General features: G+C 33.5%; 1 pseudogene; it reads right to left on the bottom strand.

The window, feature by feature from the left end:
* Positions 1-7,189: 7,189 nt before the first annotated feature.
* On the bottom strand, positions 7,190-19,403 carry LOC101447916 (heat shock protein HSP 90-alpha pseudogene; annotated as a pseudogene).
* Between the last annotated feature and the right edge of the window lie 262 nt (positions 19,404-19,665).

Here is a 19,665-nt window from a genome sequence, read left to right as displayed (position 1 = left end):
CACCTAGAAATTTCACTGAGGTGGAAGACCCCTGTATTTTTGTTGGATTTATCTCCCATCCTCTCTCACATAAATGCCTTACCAATAAGTTTAGGGTCTTAGCTACTTCTTGCTCACTAGGTCCTATGAACATGATATCATCAATATAGTGGACCAGTGTGATGTGATGTCTTGTGGGAGGGAGAGATGATCAAGTTCCCTGAGGACAATATTATGACATAGGGCTGGAGAGTTGATATACTCCTGAGGCATGATGCAGAAGGCATACTGCTGGCCTTGTCAGCAAACTGTTTCTGGTGGTCCTTACTAATGGCAATTGAGAAAAAGCATTTGCCAGATTAACAGCTGCATACCAGGTACCAGGAGATGTTTGATTTGCTCAAGCAATGATACCAAATCTGGGACAGAAGCTATACTTGGAGTCACCACCTGGGTAAGTTTACGATGATCTACTGTCATCTTCTAAGATCCATCTGTTTTCTGCACAGGCCAAATAGGAGAGTCGAATGGGGATGTGGTGGGAATCACCATCCCTGCATTTTTCAAATCCTTGTTGGTGGCACTAATCTCTGCAATCCCTTCAGGATTTTGATTTACTTTTGATTTACTATTTTCCTAAGTAGAGGCAGTTCTAGTGGCTTCCACTTGGCCTTTCCAACCATAAGAGCCCTCAGTCCACAAGTCAGGCATCCAAAGTGGGGATTCTACCAGTTACTAAGTATGTCTATTCCAGTTATGCATTCTGGAATTGGGAAAATAATCACAAAATGGGTCCGGGGACCCACTGGACCCACTGTGAGATGGACCTGAGCTCAGAGTTCATTAATCACCTGACCTCTTTAAGCTCAGATTTTGACTGGTGGACCACAGTGATGTTTTGGGTCTTCTAGAATTAATGTCACTTCTGACCCAGTGTCTAATAATCTCAAAATGTCTGATCATTTCCTTTCCCCCAACGCAGCTACTCTGGCAAAACATTGCTTTAGCTGTATACCACATAGTTTGGCAATATTTGTTTTATTATCATCCATTTTTAAATGCTTTCTAATTTGTCTTGTGATTTATTTTTTGATCTGTATGTTATTTATTTGTTTGTTAAATTCTAATATTTAGGAATTTTTTGTTTTAGAAATATCAGTTATTAATTTCTAATTTAATTTTATTTCAGTCAGATAACATGCTCAGTTTTATTTCAGTCCTTTGATATATACTGAAACTTATTTTATGAACCAGCATGTGGTATAAACAGGTAAAAAATATTATATGTACCTTAGAAGAAATGGCATATGCTGTATGTATTTTGGGGATATAATAATCTTTAAATGCAAATTATGTCAAGTTGGTTCATAGTGCTGTTCTTTACTTTTACTAACTCTTTTTCTCATATTCTGTCAAATACTGAGAGATGCCAGTCTTTGCAATGATGATTGTGTTTGTCTATTTCTTCTTTATGATTTGTCAACTTTTGCAATGTATATTTTGATGTTCTCTTATTAGGTGCATACAATTTAGGATTTTACTCTGTTCTTGGTGAATTGATCCTTTTATCATCATGAAATAGTCCACTTCATTTCTAGAAACATGTTTTCTTTTGAAGGTTTTTTTTCAGTTGTTTGTTTTTGGTATGATTTCCTGTCATTTTTCTTGAGTGTAGTGTTTGGAGGATATATCATTTCTTAACTATTTTACTGGAATATTGAAGATTTTTTGCTTTTCATATAATTTTTTTTGTGACTTGTTTCAAGAGAATTTGATATGCTGTATTTTAAATACCCTTATTGAGGTTAAAGGAAAATATGGCCCCTGATTCTAGGTAAACAAAATGTGTTGTTTGGGGAAATAATGTTTTATTTCTCCATCTGTCAAAAGGTTTAGGATTTTCTCCTCCAGTGCTAGACTCTTGGGTTTATGATCCTTCCCCCCATGTGCCTTTCTACTCTGCAATGCCACCCTCACCACAGGGCATCTATTCATGTAGGGTTACCCACCATTTCTCCAACATATCAGCTGGTGTACTAGACACCATTGGAAGTACAAACTTTATGAAGGTTTTGGAAGTCATGGGTGGAAAATTTTAATATGATTCAGTCCTATTTGACAAATTAAAATACAGCACAACTTTTAACCATTCTTCTTCCTGTTTCACTCAATTAAAATCTCTAGTCTAAACCTAAAGGTAGTTCTGTATCATCTTTAGTATGGAAACTTGAAGGCAAGTGTTTCTATGGGCCTTGCCTCAGACACTTTCTTTACTGATTTGAACTGTGAATTTTGTCTTCTCTCTCCCTATAGTCCTTACTCCTAATCTTTCCACTTGAGCAGGTCATTCTGTAATCGACTGTCTCTGTGTTCTTTTAATTTTTTAAACTGATTTTCAATTTTAGGATAGAGTTAAAATGACTTTAAAGTTGAGAACTTAGTACAGAAAGTTCCCAAATACCCCCACTCAATTTTTTCTACTATTAGCATCTTCAATTAATATGATACAATTGTAACAATTAAATTGATACATTATTATTATTTACTAAAGTTCATATTTTATACAAATTTCCTTAGTTTTTGCTTAGTGTCCTTTTCTATTCTGGAATCCCGTTCAGAAAACCACATTACACTCAGTAGTTATTTCTTCTTAGGCTCCTCTTGATGGAGACAGTTTCTCAGACTTTCCTTGTTTTTGATACCCTGGACATTTTTAGGATTACTGGTCAGCTTTTTTGTAGAATGTCCCTCAATTGGTATTTGTCTGATGCTTTTCTCATTATTATACGGGATTTATAGGTTTGGGGGAGGAAGACCATGAAAAAAAGTATCTTTTTTATCACATTAGATCAAGGGTGCATGCTATCATGTTGATATTAACCTCATTAACCTGCCTGAGAGAGTATTTGTCAGGTTTCTCCATTGTAAAGTTACTCATTTTCCCACCCACTCCCTTTTCCATGCTGTGTTCTTTGGAAGGAAGTCACTATGAGCATCAGCGCTTAAGGAGTGGGCAGTTATTCTCCCCCTCTGTATGGGTGGAGTATCTACATAAATTATTTCACATTTTCTGACCAGGAGATCTATCTCTTTTATTTATTTATTAATCATATTAATGTCAATATGGACTCATTTATATTTATTATTTTATGCTACTTTATATTGCTCAAATTATTTCAACTGTGGCATTGGGAGTTCTTTCAGTTGGCTCCTGCTTTCCTTTGACCTATCATATGTTTGAGCATGTTCTCATTCTCTGGCACCACACTATGCTGTAGGCTTATCTTCTATATTTCCTGCCCCAGTTCTGGAATCAGCCTTTCTCCAAGGAACTCTTGCTCCTTTCATTGGAGAATGGTATTAGAAACTAAGGTCTTCCACTAGGTGTACTCATTACTCCTAGGGTGGTGGTGTTAATATTTCCTCCCAAATAACAGAGCAAAGGAATATATGTTTGCATGCACACAAACACATGCCTATGTATAACCATCTGCATCTACATTAAGCTTAAAATGAATTTATAGTGATGTCTCCAACTCTAATTCACTAGTACATGGATCATTCTAGCCTCCTCTCCTTGCTTGTTTATAACCAACCACTCTAATATTGAAAGGCTTGACTCCCATCACCCACCATCCATTTACCTAATTGTGCATTTTCAGTTTATTCAGAATTGTTAACCCATACTACATAGAGAAATTCTTTTTATCAATTATTGGGCAGTTCTTATGTGCAGTTCTTTTGCCTTTAGTCTTACAGATGTCATTAATTTCCAGAGTCATTTAGGTCAACACATTTTCTATTACATATATTTGTAATACAGATATTACCTATATTTGTATATACAGTTGCATATATTTTCATATGTTTGCAATATAGTTAAATGTATTTTGCCACATTCTGCATTCTGTCCTGGTATTGCAAAATTTCTAAATTATTTTTAAAATTTTCATTCATTAAGGATCACTCTTGCTGTCCTAAAGTTTTATGGAATTTATAAATACAGTGTCACATATCCAGCATTAGAGTATCATACAGAATAATTTCAGCATCCTAAGAAATCCTGTCTTTCACCTACTCAACCCTCACTCCTTTTTCTCAGAACTCTGACACTACTGTTCTGTTTGCTGTTTAGTTTTACCTTTTAAGAAATGCCAAAAATTGAGTCATACTGATATTACCACTTGAAAGTGGCTTTTTTTTTGTACCTAGCAATATGCATTTGATTTTCTTCCATGTCTTTGAATGGCTTTTTCCTTTTTATTGTTGAATAGTATTACATTGTGTGGATATACGACATGTTTATCCATTCACCCTTGAAGGACATCTTGGTTCCTTCCAGTTTTTAGTGATTATAAATAAAGTTGTAATACCTATTCATGTACAGATTTTTATGTGAACATAATTTTTCAAATCAGTTGGCAAAATCTAACTGCAAGATTTCTTGTTCACATTGAGAGGCTATATTTAACTTTGTAAGGAACTACCAAGCTGTCTTCCATAGTGGCTGCGCCATTTAGCATTTGCTTTGGCCAAGAACTAGAGTTCCTATTACTGCACATCCTAACCAGTAATTGGTACCACCAGATTTTGGGATTTTGGCCATTTTAATTGGTATGTGTTGGTATCTCATTGTTGTTTTAGTTTACACATCCTTAATGAAAAATTAAGTTGACCATCTTTTCATATGCTTATTTGCCATCTGCACAGCTCCTTTAGTTGGATGTTTAGCTCTTATTCCCAGTTATTAACTGGGTTGTTTGCTTTCTTAATGTTGAAGTTTTAAGACTTCTTTGTGTATTTTGAATCCATTTCCTTTATCAGATATTTGTTTCACAAATATTTTCTCCCTGATTTTGGCTTGTTTTTTCAATTCTGTTACATTGTGCTTTGCATATAATATATTTTTAACTTTAGTATATTTCAATGTGTAAAATTTTCTTTCATGGATGGTGGTGTTTTTGGTGTTGTAGATAAAGACTCTTCACCAAACACAATGTCACATAGATTTCTTCTAAATTATTTTCTAGTTTTATATTTTTGCAGTTTACATTTAGGTCTATGATCCATTTTGAGTCAATTTTTGTGAAAAGTATAAGGTCTTTGTATGTTTTTTTTAATAGATGTTAAATTTTACAGTACTGTTTTTTGAAAAGACTATCCTCTCTTCATTGAATTGTCTTACTGCTTTGCAAATATTAGTTGGCTGTGTTTAAATGGGTATTTTTCCAAGTTCTCTATTGCGTTTAATAGGTCTATGTTGTTCTTTGATGAAAACCATTTTCTTTTTGTTATGTTAGTTTTGAAGTAGGTCTTGAAATTGGGTTCTGTGAATTCTCTAATTTTGTTCTGCTTCAGTCTTGTGTTGGCTACCCCTGGTCTTTTGCTTTACCATTTGAACTTCAGCATCAGTTTGTTAATATCTAAAAAATGGCTTGCTAGGATTTTGATTGGGATTATACTGAACCTATACATAAAATGGGGAAAAATTTGTTTAACATATTGAGTTTTCCAACTTATGAGCACAGAGTATCTATTTATTTAGACATTTGATTTTTTTTTACTCATTTTGTAGTTTTCCACAAATCATATGCAAATTTTATTTGATATACACCTAAACATTTAACCTGTAGTGGTATTATAAATGGAGTTTTTTTTTAACTTAAAATTTCAGTTGTTCATTACTGGTATATAGGAAAGCAATTAGCTGATTTTTATATATGTACCTTGAATCCAGTGACTTGTGCTACTCACTATTTTACAAGAGGTTTTGTTGTGGTGGTGGTGGTGTTGGTGGCAGTCGTGGTGGTTGCCAATTTTCTTTTGTTTCTACATATACATTCATGCCATTTATGAATAAAATCAGCTTTATTTCTTCCTTTCCAACCTCTTTAATTTAATTTTTATTTCTTTATCTTGTTTGATTTCACTAGATAAGACTTCCACTACACATGTTGAATAGGCAGAGTGGTAGGAGACATCCTGGTCTTGTTCCTGTTTTTCTTTATCAAGTTGACTTCTTTGTCCACATCTGAAATGCTGAGAATCCTTATCATGAATAGGTGTTGGATTTTGTCAAAGATTTTTTTCTGCATCAATTGTTATGAACATCTGATTGCTCTTCTTTAGCTTGTAGATATGATGGATTATATTGGTTTTTGAATGTTGAACCAATCTTGCATACCTGGAATAAATTCTACTTGTTTGGAGTGTATAATTCTTTAAATACATTAGTAGATTCACCTTGTTAATATTTTGTTGAATAATTTTTTCATTTATGTTCATGAGAAATATGGACCTCTAGTTTTCTTTTCCTATTATGCCTGTAGCTGGTATTGGTATATAGTCTCCAACAATAATACTGGATATGTCTGTTTCTCCTTTTAATTCTATCAGTTTTTGCCTTATTCAGTTTAATGTTCTTTTGTCAAGAGTATACACTTTTAGGATTATTATGTCTTCTTGGAAAATTGACCCTTTTATCATTATCTAATGCCTCTTCTTATTCTGGAAAGCCTTTCTCATTCTTAAATCTGCTTTTTAAAAAATATTATAGCTATTCCAGTTTCTTTTGATTATTGTAGCATGGTTTATCTCTTTCCATCTTTCTGCCTTTAATTGATTTATCTTTATTTTTCAAGTGGATTCTTGTAGATACATAAATTTTGGTCTTGTTTTTTATGCATTCTGATAATATCTATCTTTTATTTGGTATATTTAGACAATTGACATTTATAGTGATTAATGGTGTGGTTCTATTAATAGCTACGAAGTTTATAAGTGCTTTTTATTCATTGTAGTTGTTATTTTTGTCTTTTTATTCTTCTTTCTGCCTTGTCTGATCTTAATTGTGCATTTTGTATGATTTCATTTATCTGTTCTTACTGTGTCAATTATATTTCTTTTCATTTTTTAAAGATTGTCTTCAGTTTGCAATACACTTTTTTTTCCCTTTGTATTTCCCAGTTTTGTTACTACCTTCTAAAGCAGAACAGGATTTGGGCACTGCCTTTACACTCACAAGGCCGGTGAAGTCTTTTCACTACTTTACAACAGCTTAGGCAGACTTGTATTTGGGCTACTAGACTTCTTTGGAAAACAAGCCCTATGGATATTTGCTGCCATTGAGCTGGTTAATGTACTAATTTCTGGTGGTCTAGTACATTCAACATTGTTAAATACAGGGGATGGAAGGTTTAAAAAGTAGATCCTATAAGATGAACCTTAAGTCATTAAAGATTTCTCTTTCCAACATCAACGTATATGCCTCAGAACACATACTTGAATGACAGAAGATGGAATGGTTAGGGTTGATCTCCAGGTGTTTCTTTGCTGACATGTAACCGATTGTTGAGTTTTCTCTTAGGACTTGAACCTTCATGATTCCTCAATGTTTGTTGTCCAGCCATATGAGTTTGTGACAATGCAGCATGGGGATGTGACTAATTGTTTTGATATGATCACCTTTTCAACTTTTTTTCGTGAAAGATGTCTTTTATGATTTTGCAGAGATTTTCAAACTTTGTTTTTGTTTTCTCTTTCTGTTTCTTTTTCTCTTCTTCATCTTCTGGAAGTCCAAAGCATCTTTGGTCACAGATAGTAAATCTTCTCCTTAAACTCCTTCAGCTGTTGTTCACAGTACTCATTAATGAGCCCGATTATATAGATCACTTTTAAGTCATGCTTCCAGAGATGTTCCACAAAGGCAGAGTTTGCAGTCTGGTCCTTGGTATGACCAGTGATATAATACACATGATTCTGGTCCTCCTTCTCATAGTAGTCTATGAGAGAAACCATCTCATCACCAGAGGCAGACATGTAATATCTTAGGTTTGAAAGCTTCTTCCAATTTTGAGAATCTTTATGTATTCCAAGCTACATGTTTTTAGAGAACTATTCATAAAACTTTTTGTGGTTCTCTTTATCCTCTGCCAGTTCAGCATAGAGTTCTAAGCACTTTTTAATGAAATTCTTTCTGATAACTTTCAAAATTTTGCTTTGTTGCAACATTTCCTAGGAAATGTTTAGAGGGAAACCCTCAGAGTCCACCATACCTCTAATGAAATTCTGACATACAGGTATTAGCTCCTTACAGTTATCCATGGTGAAAAAACTGCTTACATACATCTTAGTGTTCTTTTCCTTTCTGTTTTCAATTTAAGTCAAAGGGAGCACATCTTGGACAAAGGGAAGGGTCTGATTTCCAACTGTCCTTCCAGTCATCGGTTAAGCTGTTATAGAATTCTCCAAATTCTTCATTAATAATATCAAGATTTCTGTTCCAGATCGGTTTTGTTTTGTTGAGTTCTTCTTGATTAATGTACTTTTCCTTGTTTTTCTTTTTCTTCTTTTGGTCACTTTCTCCTTTTCTTCCATTTCCTCCTCTTTATCTTCCTTTTCTTCAGTCTCATCATCATTTACTTCTTTATCATGTTCATTCGCCACAAAAAGTGTAGTTGGATAGCCAATAAATCGAGAATGTTTCTTTACAATCTCCTTTATTCTTCTTTCCTCCAAGAACTCAGTTTGGTCTTTTTTCAGATGCAGAATAACCTTTGTTTCATGAGGTTTGCTTGGGTCTGCCCTAACTGTGAAGAAGCCTTCTGCTGATGACTCCCAGGCATACTGCTTGTCCTTGGAATGTTTGGTGATCATGGTCACATTCTTGGCCACCAAATAAGCAGAATAAAAAGTGACCTCAAAATGACCAATCATGGAGATGTCAGCACCAGCCCCTGCAGTGTTTCCATGAAAGCCTTGGTCACCGACTTGGTGATGGTGCCCAGGTTTTGGATCAGGTCGGTCTTGGTCATCCTAGTTCCAGTATCCACAATAGTGAGGGTTCAGGCTTATTTGTTGGGAATGAGATTAATGTGTAGCTCCTAGGAGTTGCTCACTATCATTCTAGTCCACCCTCAGCCTCCAGCACTTAGTCAAAATTATCATTTAAATGTTCCAATCAGTGAATGGCTTCTGTTCTAGGTAAATAGCTCTTAGCTGTGTCTCTCAGATATGACTGTCTCTCCAAATTTTGAGGTGGGTTTGCCTTTTCAGTACTCTGACAAGGTCAAGAAAAGTCATTGGTTTTACTTGTGAAAATAGGAATGGTGACTTCCAAGTTCTGTCCATGTTGGGGCTGAAATCATAAGTCAGTATTATCCTTTTCCTCAAAATGGTTATTTTAAAATAGTTTGTGTCTTTATATTTAATAGGTGTTGGGTCTTCTTAACCATCATTATGATTACTGACTTGTGTTTAGTCTATTATAATTGCTTAGATTATGTTTGGTTTTAATTGTCTTATCATGCTATTTGTTTTATATTTAGGCCATATATTCTTTTTTCCCAATGCTTACTCTTTGAACTTTCACTTGTGTTATTACATTAGCATTTCTTTACTGATGTACAGTGCTAAGTTTTCACAGTTTCCCTGCAGATAATATTATACTATTTCACAAATAGTGTGAGAACTTATAGTGCTAGTATTAATAAATTCCCTCCTCCTCTTTGTGAAATTTTGTTTTGATTTTACTTCTACATAAGCTATAAACCCTACAATTGATTGTCACAAATAATTATTATTTTATTTAAAGCTGTTCATGTTATTTTAAAGAAATTTAAAAATCTCTTTTTCTACTGATATATATTTATATATTTTTTCATATATTTGCCCTTTCTAATGATCTTCATTTCTTAAGAGAAGATACCCGGTATTTCATCTAGTCTCCTTTCCCTTCAGGCTGAAGACCTTTTAGTAGTGTAGTCCTCTGGAGACAAATTCTTTCATCTGTTCAAAAAAGTCTTTATTTCATTTTCATTTTGGAAGAATATTTACACTGGGTATAGAATCCTAAATTCACACTTTATTTCTATGATGACTTTAAAGATGTTGTATTGTTTTCAGGTCTACCAATGTGTTTTGATTGAGAATTTCCTTCCTCCATCCCATGTGTGTTTAATGTTCCAGGAATTTTTATTATTATTTTTAATCTATGTTTAAGTTTGGTATGATCCTTAGATTTTTGGATTGATGGTTTTCATTAATTCTTAAAAGTTCTCAGTTATTTTCTCTTGAAACAATTTTTTTCTAACCCATAATGGATAAACATATTTTCTCAAATATGGCAGACTTTCTTTTCTGTTATTGTTGTTGCTTTAATTCATTTTTCTCCATTTTTCAGTTTGGATATATAACATTGATCATTCTTCAAATGTATTGATTTCTTCCGTTGTGTTTAGTCAGCTTCTATATTTATCTAATGAATTCTTCATTACTTACAATAAACTTTTTCATTTCTACAATTCCTTTAGGTTCTCTTATATATTTCCAGTGTCTTTACTAAAATTTTCTTTTTTTTGTCATCCATATTTTCCATAATTTCCAATAGGTACTTTAGCTCTTTTAGCATCTGAATATATAATCTGACAATTGCAATATTGAAGCTGATGATGTTTCTTCTTTTGACTATTTCTCTTTTTGAAAATTGGTCATTTTTTTGTATGTGTCAGTTAGTGTGTATTAAATTTTGAGTTTTTGGTCATTTTATATTGAATAAAGTAAGAACTGAATTAAGTGCATTAAATGAAATATAGGCCTTCTGAGAGCTTTTACTACATTCTGTCAGTCTACTAGAATTTTTATTAAATTCTGTCAGTCTGCCAGAGTTTGGGGCAAAGTCAATCTGATAACTAGTTGAGCTGTGTATAGGCATTGTTTAACTTTAGTTCACTACTGGTTTAAAATGTTTTGAGAGTGTGCTCAAGGTGCCCCCTTTTGTATAACATGGGATCTGAGTTCTGGTAAGATTCTAGAGATCTCTTAGTCCTTTAAAGATAAGCTGCACGTTTGCTAAACTGTACCAGCTTTTTTTACTTTGCTGATCAACTCTAAATGTATGTATTATATATCAGCTTTTGGGGGCATTAGGAAGTTTTCTTTGCTCTCCATTTCTATCATCAGCTGTCTCCACCTTGTAAAATCTCTTTCTGCTCTGCTGCAATGAAATCTTGCCTCCAACACCAAGGACGGCTGCACTATTCCTCAGGAATATTAGAGTGGGTTCTTTCAGCTCACTTGCCAAGCTGCTGGTAGTTGAAAATGTCTCCAAGAGCTCTTTAATATGACTGACAATGTAGTAGGCATTTTATCTGTAACATCTTCCTTGATGCTTAGAAAAATCTTATGAGGTATTAGTAAACTCGACACATGAGTACCTGAAATCCAAAAATAGGTAAAGCAAGTGGAATTAAAATCCAGAATTGTCTAAATGCAATGCAGGTGAAACTAAGTTTTTAAGAAATTTTTTTTGCTATCATAAGGTAAACATTTAAGTGAAAAATTAAAACAATATCTAGAGAAAGAATATTGTTGATAAAGTTATCTCTTGAAAGTAAATAATAAATAGAAAAACCAAACATAGTAAGAATACACACTATAAATACTCAAAATCTAAAAGTTAAGGGAAAATTTCAGAAATTGATTAATTATGACAAATTAAGTGAGACTGATAAAATACAGATAAGAATGTGAAAGTATCATGGTAGGTAAAATACATATTGTAATAGGAAAACAGAAAACGATAAGTGTAAATTTGAAGGAATAAATATGTATTTAAAATAAGAACAATTTAATATAGTAAAGGAATATTTGAATAATAAAATTAGGAAACTAGAAGAAAATAGAATGAAAAGAATTTTAAAAATTATGACAAAGGAAAACAATAGACAGTTGGAGGAAGAGGAAACTGATGAGGTTCTGTAAGGTAGGAGAAGCATATCAGAGCACACTTAACTTCCCTATTGTCCTTCTCTTCTAAGAATTCTATCTCAAGAGTGGCAAATTTCGTTTTCAATGGATTATTCATTTGTAAAATTGTGTATTAGTCAGCCAAAGGGATGCTGATGCAAAATACCAGAAATGGGTTGGTTTTTATAAAGGGTATTTCTTTGGGATAGGAGCTTACAAATACCAGGTCATAAAGCATAAGTTACTTCCCTCACCAAAGTCTATTTTTACATTTTGGAGCAAGATGGCTGCTGACGTCTGTGAGGGTTCAAGCTTTCTGAGTTCCTCTGGGCTCAACTCCTCTGTTTACTCCACAAGTTCAGCTGTAGACTATTAGGCAAATGGCTCTGCTTCTTTCCCTGGGGTTCCAGCTTCAACATCAAACTCCAACATCAAAACTCCAACATTGAAAGCCTGCAACACTGTCCTTTGCCATGTCTTTTATCTATGAACCCCACCCACCAAGGGGTGGGGACTCAATGCCCTAATGATGTGACCCAATGAAAGCCCTAATCATAACTCAATCAGGCCCAGGTACAGATCAGATTACAAATATAATCCAATATCTATTTTTGGAATTCATAACCATATCAAACTGCTACACTGAGTGAGAAGTTTTTTTTTTTTTTTCTTATTAAGCTGTGTACTTGGTAAGGGCAGGCATTGTACCTTATGCATGCATTCCCGGGCTTATGCAAGGTCTTGGAACATATTGTGTCAATATACCAGAAATGGGTTGGCTTCCACAATAGTGATTTATTAGGTCAAAAGCATACACTTCTGAGGCCTTGAAAGTGTCCAAATCAGGGCATCAATAAGAGATGCTGTCTCACCAAGTCACAGCTGTAGATGATCAGGCACATGGCAGTGTCTGCTCATCTATTCTCTCTCCTCTGGATCTCATCTCTTTCAAATTCTGGCTAAAGTGGCTTCCTCTCAGGCTCTGTGTTCCCTTGATTCCAGTTTTGGTCCCTAGGGCCTTCTCTCTAAGCTTCTGGGTTCTTCTCTGTCTCTGCAGCTTTTTTCTGTGTCTGTGGCTTTTTATTCCTCTGTTTATAAAGGATTACAGGAGGATGATTAAGACCAACCCTTGGCTAAGTACTACTGGAACAGTCTAATCGAATGACTCTTAACTGATCTAATCTAACCTAAGGTTCACAATAGGTTCAATTTAAGAATGTAGTTTTATGGGTCAACATAACAGATTCAAACCAACACAAAAGTATTCCTAAACTGCTTGTTATCTTAATATTTCACTTAATTAATTTATTCATTCACTCACTCTTTTGCTTATTAGTCAAATATTTATTGAGGAATCCCTACTCTGTTCCAGGCACTCATCTGGATTCTTGGGCTATATAAGAGAATAACACAGACAAAATCTATGCCCTTGTGAAGCCCACATTTTAGCCCAAGGAGTAAACAACAAAGAAAAAACTATATGAAATAAATTAATTATATAATATACTAGAAGGTGATAAGTAGTATGAATATAAAAATAGAACAGGGAAAGGCAATTTGGACAGTGTGTTAGGAAAAATGAGCTTTAATTTTAGAGTGTAGTCAAGGACAGTACAGATGAGAGGGTGATATCTGAGCAAAGACTTGAAGAGAGACTTGCAGGTATCTAGTGGAAGAGACTTCTAGGCAGAAGAAGCAGAAGATGTGAAAGCTTTAAGTTTGGGGCATGCTGAATAATTCAGGAACTAAGGGGGTCATGGGAGCAGTATGGCTGCTTTGGAGTAATGAGGGGGAGAGTAGCATAACATGACAGAATGCATCTGGGCATGAGTGAGATCGTGGAGGACCCTGTAGGTCAGTGTAAGAATTTTAGGTTATGTGAAATGAGGAGCTAAAACGCAGAGTCTTGAGCAGAGGATCAGTACTATATGATATGCTTTAAAAGGTTTACATTCTCCACACATGGCATAGTTAATAAAATAGAGCAATGAAGTATCATTTTCTCTTTCATGTAGTCTATTTCAGAATTCCTATGTGTCAGTCCATTGGAAAGAAACAAGAATTATGCTTCAACTAACAGTGGTGTATAAGTCATTATGGTTTAGAAAAGCGCTAATTGAGGCCTAAATACCTAGGTATTTCATCCAATTTCCCAAGTCTTAAAGTCCTCCCATATCCTAGGAAAGAATACAACTAAGCTGTCATTATTTTATATATGAAAAAATTGAAGTTTGGAGTATGAAGCAGTGCTACTGACACTAAATCCATATTTTCCCCCATTATACCATACTGCTGCTCCTCAGCTTAACAGAAGAAGAAAATGATCATTTACCCTAGGGATCAGCAACTCTTTTCTGTACTGGACAAGATAGTAAATATTTTGAGCTTCACTGATTATACACTGAGCTCAGCTGTTGCAACATAAAGGCAGTCATAGACAAAAAATAAATGAAAGGATGTGGCTGTGTTTCAATAATACCTTATTTACAAAAACAAAGTGGTGGTAGGTCAAATAGTCTTGGTGACGAGCCAAAGTTTTCCAATCTTTGGCTTAGATTATGTTAAGAGGAACAGCGAGATGGTAAAACACACTTGCCAGAAGTTATGTAGATTTTTTTATGCTCAGCAGTTCCTGGGTGACATCGAAAAAGAGAAAAACTATGCAAATAAAGAACATGAAGATAATTAGCTTTCTATTGCACCATGTTCCTACATATAGCTCTTCTGCTATCTGACCAAGAATATCTTTGGGAAGAATTAGGAGATTGTCTTTCGTCACAAAAGGATATTTGGGAGATGTCAGCATAGGTGAATGAAATGATGTATTTGTTTCCCAAAATTTGGAACTGATTTGCTAAGTTCCCAAAGTTCTCAGTTTGGAAATATATGTAGGAAGAAATAAACATTTATAAAATTTTGAAACTATGTACTGAAATCTTAATAATTCTAGGTTTACTGCAACTTAATACTGACATTGATATAACATCTTTTCTCATATTTTTCCCTTGCATATTTTTCCCTGTGAAACATATATAATTCTAACCCCCATTCCTGATAGGGAAATTGAGTCACAATGAAGCTAAATAAATGCCTATAGGCATAATCAGTCAGTGACAGGCTGAAGTCAGGAATTTTGATCTCCTGGTACCCAAACTAAGGCTGTTAGCATTTTATCTAAATCAATATATCTGTAGGCCCAGGTGAGCATTGTAATGCAAACAGACAAGAATCCTAGGGTATGTCAGTATTATAAAAGAATAATAATTTGTATATGTGCAATTGAAATGAAGACACATCTACCACTGACTAAATCTCAAAAGACTATTGTTGTAAAATATCATAATACAGATGTTTCATATACTAATTACTACTGGTTAGACTATTTAGGTAGTAAACAATTTTGTCAGATCTTTTCCTTGACCAAACAACTTTAATACAGAAACATTATTACTGAAGCAAATGATTAAAGGTCTCTAGTGACCTTCTACCCCAATTCCAAATGCAGGTGGGATATTTGCTAGCTATTACCTAAAGCTTTGCTGATAAGCACAAACAAAATAGCACAAGAAAGCCAGTCATTAGTCATATCCTTTTGTGGGAGGCTTTATTAAGTTAAGATACATGATCTGTAGTCAGATTTGGCTATTTTGTATATGTGTATGATATTTTTGAAACCTTGAACTGGAAGAAAAAATTTAGTCAGCCTAAAAAGAAAAAAGCAACATATACTCCTGACTATATGTTTTCATAGACATATAAACTATAGATTCAGGTTTTTCCATAAAACATATTGCTGTTTAGATAAAGTAGCCCTTGCGAACATAAAATTCAGAGTGAAAAATTAGAAGAATCAAAGATTTTTAAAAAATCAATGGACGTATCAATTAATTATGAAAGAACGCTGAAATTCCACTTTTACTTCTGATCTGTGGTGGACAGAAAAGAGGAAATAGTGGACCCAGGAAGGCATGTTAGATAGTTTTGAGAACTATATGTTAAATTTCATATAGAGGAAAAAAATATTTCCTTTTTAGTGGAGATATGTTTATTACCTTAATAAAACACCCCAAACTCTTGAAACATAAATAATAAGAGGTATTAAAATATTCAATATTGTAATGTTGAATATTAAAGGTTGATTGCCTGCTCATATAATCATTTAAATACTGGTAAAAACACACACAGAGACAGATACACACACACACCTGTGGTGAATCCGTAACGCACATCATAATTGCATTTGCATCGGCTGTCTCAACAGAAATTCTGTTTGAAAGTTGTTGCCATGGGGGACACTTGGGTCTCGCATGGGAAATGGTATGGTATGTCCAATGGGACCGCATTTATGGTACTATCTAATGGAGAGTATTCATTTTAAGCTCTGATTTTGGGAAGAAAATGTTCCAACAAAACAAAACTTGAAAACATGTCTTCTTTCATCACAATGTGGAAATACTGATCATATAAGAGAGAACAAAAAAGAGACAAACATATAGTCAAATGTGGAAGACAGAAAGTTGCAGTTGTTTACAATAAATAGTAAAGCTAAGCAGCCAGCACTTTACCAAGTATAATAGGGAGGACTGTTTGATGAAGACTCCATGCTGAAAGGCCCAATTTTTACCAAAATTAATAAGTAAAAACTGAGAACTTTAGGTCATAGTATTTTGACAGTTTAAAGTGTTCCATGAAGCCCAGAAAAGATCATATTCTTGGTATTAATCCATTCTGTCTTTGTGGGCCCTTTGATTGGAGTGAATACAATTGGGGGCCTTTGATTGTAGTACTTCAGTCAAGTATGACCCAGGTAGGTCTTGGCCCTCCTGCTGGAGTCCTTTATAAACAGGAGAAACAGTAGAGACACACAGAGAAAGAGACCTGCCATTTTACCCTGCCATGTAGAGGACTTCAGGATTGCCTGCAGCCCAGAGGCAGAGAGAGAAACAAAAGTCTTGGTGTGGGGCAATAGCATTCTAAAATACCAAACATTGACTGTAGTTGATCCAGAATAATTGATTCAAACAAAGGTTTGTTAGTGAAGAGAACCTAGAAATGTATTTAATAACTCAATATGTAGTAGTTGTAAGTTATGTATGAAGATTATATGATAAAAAATATATGATCCTTAAATTACAGTTAGCAAATAAGGAAATTTACTTTATCCATGTAAGTCTTGTCTAACATTCCTCATTCTGTTCTGTAAAAACCAGTAATTTCACTTTAGGGCAGATCTACCTTTCCTTCTTTAACTTTACCTCATTATACATGAGCTTATATTTTCATCTTAGATTTAACACATATAAGATTAATTTATTTTATTAGTATCTTATAGACCTAGGGAGATTACATCCAAACTAAATAAAATTGAAACCCTGACGAGACCCTGACCACGAGATCCCATTTGGAACTCTTTCCTGGGTGAAAGTGAAGCCCTGGATACCTCCAAACAGGCTTCCCCATTGGTCCTGGATAACTCAAACAAAGCACATCATTGATACTCTGAGAGCTGATCATTTTGAATTGATTCTGTAATATGGATAATTTCCAAAATTTGAAATATCTGATTTCTTAAGATTGTTTCTTCTAGCATGAAAGGATATATTTCAATAATAGTTGAATCTTTTGAGACTTCTAAAATTAGCTTTTGAAATATTAAACTTTTTGTCTGAATTTAATTTACTCATTATACAATAAAAGCACCTGGAAATCATTGTAAAGAGTAACCATTAAGATCTTTTTGTGACACATTCTAAACTCACTGTTTGGAGAATTATAGATTCAATTTATCTCCTCAATTTCTTTTTTCTTATTATTGAGAAAATCCATATTGATCCTGAAACATTGGCCATTTTTTGAATATATAATTCATAGAAACTTCATTCTTAAATTCTTATAATCTGTTAAACTAGAAAATATCCCTAACATGTCTTTAGTGAATTCAGAAGAAAATGCTTGTTCTATTTGTCCTGTTTTTGATTTTTTTTACTTTAATCACTAAAATCCATTTCACACTCTCACATCAAGCAATATATGCTACAATTAAATGAAGAAGTCATCACCTTATAGGAGAAAAAGCAAATCACCTGAAAAATGTATAATACATTGCTATCCTGTCTTTACAGAAAAAAAACTAAGTTGTTCTTAGAAATAATCAATTTTACTGGAAATCAAAGTTCTTAACAAAGGAATTCTTTAAGGATTGAATATGGAACATGATGGAGAAGATGTTAGCTTTGAGAGGGAATGAAAAGCTGTGGCTTGGTCTGTTTCCCCCTGTTTCCTCACTGAGGGGTTTTAGGTATTTCAGAACTTATATTTGTGATCCTTCCCATGATTATGTAATTTGTAAAAAGTAATGCTCAAACTTTTATAAGCATATATTCCATTTGCACAGTTACATTAATGGTATTCATTTTATTAAACCAATATTTAGTAGACTTTAGAAAACCTTATAATAATAATAAAAATACTAATGCTAAAGTATGATAAATGAAATAAAGATCAACAAAACAATTAGGGCCCACCAAGTTAAGCTTAAGAAGCAAGAAGAAACAAATCTTAAAACAAAATAAAATTACTTAATTATCATATGTAATAAATACTAGCAAATGAGAAAGAGGAGCCAGAAATGGGTCCCAAGAAACTTGTAGTATGAATTTACATCTCTCAGAAAATATAAATTAAAGGAAATAAAAGATATTAGTATAAAAAGAATATGCTGTGATATTGGGAAAATAATAATAAAGTTGAAAATGAAAGATAAAATAAAAACATTGATGGATGACAAAAGAATTAATATTCAAGCACAAAAAGTCAATGTTTAAAATTGAGGTAACTTATACAAACACATGATTAAATTCAAGACAAACTAAAAGCCTATAAAGCAAGACATGGAAGTTCAATCATCTGAAATAGCATTACTAGCTGACACAGAAAAGGCCAAAATGTAAGAAACTAAAAATAGGATTTAGAATAAGAGATACTTGTATTTTAATGCCAAATTTGTCACTTCTTAGACTTCTGATCCTGAATCATGTTATTCAAACTTTCAGTAGCCCCAATACCTCTTTGGAATAATAGGCCATTAATAGGTTTGTCATGGAATATTTGAGAAAATTAAATGTGGTCTTTTATGTAAAGTACTTGGTCAAGTACTTGACAAATGGAAGATACATTTATTTTTAAGTTGAATAAATTAGTTGAAAAAACATTAATTAATTTAAAAGATTTTTTAAAGAAACAAATTTAGATGTACATAAAAATTGAGCAGATAGTACAAAGCATTTTCATATTTACTCCCTCTCCCGGTTTTTCCTGTAATTAACATCTTGCATTTCTTGTCACTGATGAACCAATATAATATATTATTAACTAAAGTCTATAATTTACATTAAGGTTCATTCTTTGTGCTATACAATTTTATGTCAGTTCTAGTTGACAAATATATGTCATGTATACACCATTACAGCATCATACAGAATAGTTTAACTGCTTTAAAAATCCCCTGTGCTTTACCTATTCATTTCTGTCCTCATTGTTTGAATCCTTGGCAACCAGTGATTACTTTCTGTGTCTATAGTTTTGTCTTTTCTGGTATGTCATTTAATTGGAATCATACCATATGCATCCTTTTCAGACTGATTTCTTTCATTTAGCAACAAGCTTTCTAGTTCCTCCATGTCTTTTGGTGCCTTGATAGTGCTTTTATAACAACAACTTTTTATTATAGTAACAACTTATTTTGACCATCATGCTTCCACAGGATGGTTATAAAGGCAATAAAATCTCTTTTGGTAGAAACTGACACACACAAAACACTAGCAGACCTCTACTTGTCATATTTTTAAACTACGAGTTTTAAGTTTAAACCTCAAAAATTTGAGAACAAAGAGAAAGTTTTACAAACTGACAAAAAAGAAAACAGGAGATGCATTGACAAGA

The sequence above is a fragment of the Dasypus novemcinctus genome, chromosome 2 (genome assembly GCF_030445035.2).
Source record: "Dasypus novemcinctus isolate mDasNov1 chromosome 2, mDasNov1.1.hap2, whole genome shotgun sequence".
NCBI classification, from domain to species: domain Eukaryota; kingdom Metazoa; phylum Chordata; class Mammalia; order Cingulata; family Dasypodidae; genus Dasypus; species Dasypus novemcinctus.
This window is presented reverse-complemented; position numbering and strand designations above follow the sequence as displayed.